This window comes from Myxocyprinus asiaticus, chromosome 26 (genome assembly GCF_019703515.2).
Source record: "Myxocyprinus asiaticus isolate MX2 ecotype Aquarium Trade chromosome 26, UBuf_Myxa_2, whole genome shotgun sequence".
Taxonomy (NCBI): Eukaryota; Metazoa; Chordata; class Actinopteri; order Cypriniformes; family Catostomidae; genus Myxocyprinus; species Myxocyprinus asiaticus.
Window position 1 is genome coordinate 23,396,516 of NC_059369.1, and position 4,327 is coordinate 23,400,842.

Sequence of the window (4,327 nt, forward strand, 5' to 3'; positions counted from 1 at the left end):
TGACAAGTCCAGTGTGAGATTAATAAAGTGCCAGTGCTGATGTATATTGATTGTGAGAGATCAAGAGTTCAAAAGTCTAACTGCCTGGGGGAAGAAGCTGTCATGAAGTCGGCTGGTGTGGTTCCTGATGCTGCGATACCGCCTGCCTTATGGTAGCAGTGAGTGCAGCCCATGGCTCGGGTGGCTGGAGTCTCTGATGATCCTCTGAGCTTTTTTCACACACCGCCTGGTATATACGTATGTCCTGGATGGAGGGAAGCTCACCTCCGATGATGAGTCTGGCAGTTCGCACCACACTTTGCAGGGCTTTGCGGTTGAGGGTGGTGCTGTTGCCATACCAGGCAGTGATGCAGCCAGTCAGGATGCTCTCTACAGTGCTGGTGTAGAACTGTGTGAGGATGTGGTGATTCATTCCAAACTTCCTCAGCCATCTCAGGAAGAAGGTGCACTGGTGAGCCTTCTTCACAACGGCCTCTGTGTGGACAGAACGGCCTCTGTGTGGATGGACAGCCACGGGGGACGAAAAGGTGATTTTTGTCCCCCGCACTTTTCCAAGCTAAACCCATACTGAGTGCAAATGGTGGATTTGTATACAGTATTCTTTTTGTTTTGTTACTTTGGGCTGATTGAGTGGCAATCCAGCCAATCACAGGTGAGTTTCATGAGCCGAAACAACCCTTACATAATAGACCGTCAGTCAGTCTAATCAACGCGGCTCTGTTCATTTCTACAAAGTTGCTTTCAACAATGCTCATTTATCCATGTTTTTTATTTGCATTGATGGTGATCTAAATTAATAATCTAGAGATAAGGAACAAACAAATGAGAGTTATTTATCGGCATATCATTCTTGATTGGCAGCATTACGTGAATTGCACTGCAGAAGAAAAAATAAGCAATGGACAATCCTTCTTTTAAGTACACAATGTAAGTGGAGTTTATATCAGCGCATGAGTTTTCATTAAGTTATGCTTTTTACATTATGTTTGTGAGGTAATAGTTTGATCGGTTGTTTTTGCCAATTTAAGCAGATTACTAGATCGGTGTTAAATATGTAAAGCTATTTTTAATATCAGCTCCTGTTTTTTACCTCTATGTTGGTGTGCAGTCGACAAACTGTAGAAAAAAGATAGATCTGCTGTGTTCTTAGAACACCTGCATTTTACTGAATGAATAGATATGTAGACACTTTTTTATACATGAAAACGTACAGATGTTATTGAAACTCATAATTATTATAAGACTATTATTGTTGTCTTTTGAAAAAGTCATGCTCAGCATCTCAAAAACTGTAGGGAAATTATAGATTTGCTTTGTTCTTATAATGTTTAAAGCCTCTACTAAAGTCTATTTGTAGGTCTGTAGACATTCAAATTTTAAGGATTAAAATTTTCTTTTGATAGTAAATTCAGCCCTGCACTAATTTCTAACTAATTTTACACAAGACACTCATTTGTCACCACCTTCTGGCATCACTAGAAATGGTCACTGAATCATTAAATGGATCTGAACGAATTTTGGTGAATGTAGTCAAAACACTCGAGCCACTTGGATACATTTAAATCCCACAATGCACAAGCACAGATTAAAAAATTAAATTGTGCACATGCACAGTTGTCATTATTGCAATTGATTAAATCATTTATTCAGGACCAGCTTTTGCTCAGTCTTTTATTGTCATATGTGAAACAGAAGCAAGTGCTCCACAAGATGCCCTTTATTTTTGCAGCTAATTTAGCTAAATTTTGCAATTGTTTTGCAATACTTGAATCTTTAAAATACTACAAATATTAAAAGTAAATAATACATATTTAGTAATATAATACTCATATCATACATATATATTAATATATACTGTAATATATTAATACTGCACTGTAAGTGTTGGGTATGTGCGAGCCACCTACTGACAGCTGTGCCCCCCCCCACTCTTAAAATGACTGCTACACCCCTGTGTTTATAATATAATTGGGTGTTTCTTTAACTTCAGGCATTTTCATGTTCTAGGGGTTGATTTTTATTAATTTTTTATTTATTTTTTTATTTTATTTTATTTATTTATTTATTTTTTGGTCATATGAAGGTTGTATTAAAACTGATTTTGAAACTACCATACCTCCATTTAGTTTTGGTATTTGTAAAATGTAAAATTATAGATTTTACAGTTTCAGTTTCAATTTTTATTGTGAAAGGAGTTTTTTTCAAAGTTGTTAACCAAGTCAACAAAAGTGTGAGAAGAAGTCAGAAGTTTTATTTTAAAAATAAAACAAATGTAATTTCCATCAACCTCTTTTCCACCATAGAATTCCATTAAATACAATACAGAATTTGAGATTATAGTGGTGGAAATTATACTGTTGTGGGAATTTCAATTATCATGACTTTTGGAAAAATAACAGAAATCTGCATAGATTTGGTCAAGGGCAAATTTGCTTATTTGGTTAGTGATTTAGAAATAGTGCAGGATTATAAATATTTATAATTAAATTTACATCATAGTGTTGCTACTTTACAGTTTAAGTAGGATTTTGAATCCCAGATTTTCAATGTAGTCTCAGACTTTTGGACCTCACTGTATATGAAAGTAATCATTCCTTGTCAATAATTTTATTGGGCAAGTGCCGCTCTCACATTTTCTTTAGGAAATGCAAAAAGCATGTGACATGGAAATCATTTGACCTTGCTAACAGTATAATAGCTACAATTTTCATTACAATTTATATGTCTAGACAGAGTTTAATCTGAATAACGAGTGATTAAAATTCTGAATATTCCATAATTTGGAGTAGAGAGGCACATTTCTATTGCATAATGCATGCAGGGAATGATCAAAGTGAAGTCATGTGTGAGACATGGTGAGATTGTCTCCTGTTGCTAACAGCCTCTGTTTGATGGTTTCTATGGCTGTTAATAGAGGTTTTGCACTCCTGCACTCTGCTGGCTGTTTACCTGGGGGGGCCTAGCACCTGATGAGCAGCAGGCCCTGCCTCCTTCTCTCTGGAGAGCACAAAGAGGCAAGTCATCAGAAGGGCAACTCCTACAGGGGACAAGAAAGGTTGTACCCTCTATCACGTCTCAAGAGAAGGGAGCGGGGCTTGGGGCAAGGATGGATCAATGGATGGGGGGGGGGGGGTTGTTGTTCTAATACTATGCTTCATTAGAGACTGCAGACTCTCCTGGCTGACTAGCAGACAGCCTGGGCTCTGATAATAGTCTGCCTGATCAGTAGCCTGTCCTCCCTCTCTGTTCCCTGGGGGGGAGCCATGGGAGAGTCAAACATTTTCCCTAGGCCTGTTTCTCATCACAGCATTTCCCAGCACTGATCACAGACCAGCTCTGCCAATTAAGAGCTTCCTCATGAATTTTCAAGTTATAGTTCACCTAAAAATGACCATTTTGTCATCATTTATTCAGCCTAATGTTGTTCCAAACCCATATGACTTTCTTCTGGCAAAATGTAAGCCTTGGTCACCACTCACTTTCATTGGAAAATGATGCAATTTAAGTGAAGGGGCGAATATTTCGCCTTACATCTGAAAAAAATCATACCGTTTTGGAACAACATGAGGGTGAGTAAATGATTAATTGATTTAATATCTTAAGTACTTGCTCAAACCACTCAAAGCATCTTATGCATTTCTAACCAGGCTTTAAGGACATGTTTACAACATGATATAACAGTTTCATAAAAATAAAAAAAACTCATTACACATATTTTCATAAATAACACATATTATACTTATTCACCAAACTGGAAACCACTCTGGGCTATAAATCATTAAATGAGATATGATTAATACTAAATTTACATACCCAGTCCTCACATGTGCACCAAAACATGGTCAAACTCCACACATGCAATCCATATGCATCCTTCAAAAATGATCCATGACAAACATTCAGTTTTACAATACAACTCTTCTGAACACATACAGTATTTAATGCAAATTATGAGCATTTTGTGTAAATGTTATAGTTACCCAAAGAATTCTCAACCGATGAACAAAACCGGGAGCTCTCTTGCGCAATACATGTTCTCATGTTCTAACCAGCACACTTGTGTAACACGAGAGAGTGCTGGAAAGCGGGTGTCACAAAACTCCTAAAAAACTAGAGTTAAATTACATAACATTTCTCCACTTGGCTACATAATGTTATCAGCCAGCTGGCAATAATTATTTACTTTCCAAATCCAATTTTTACCAACATTTGGTGTTTGGCTAGTGTTAAAGTGTTAGTTCACCCAAAAATGAATGTTCTGTCATCATTTACTCACCCTGCTGTTGTTTCAAACCTGTATGACTTTCTTTCTTCTGTGGAGCAACAG

The 4,327-nt window shown here is 37.1% G+C and overlaps 1 long non-coding RNA gene across 1 annotated transcript; it reads right to left on the reverse strand.

Moving 5' to 3' along the window:
- Positions 1 to 2,363: 2,363 nt before the first annotated feature.
- LOC127417050 (uncharacterized) lies at positions 2,364 to 4,036 on the reverse strand. The gene is made up of 3 exons (XR_007893227.1): positions 3,981 to 4,036; positions 3,814 to 3,873; positions 2,364 to 3,037 (listed from the first exon to the last, which is right to left on the reverse strand). It is a non-coding gene; the product is annotated as an uncharacterized LOC127417050 (long non-coding RNA).
- Positions 4,037 to 4,327: the final 291 nt, after the last annotated feature.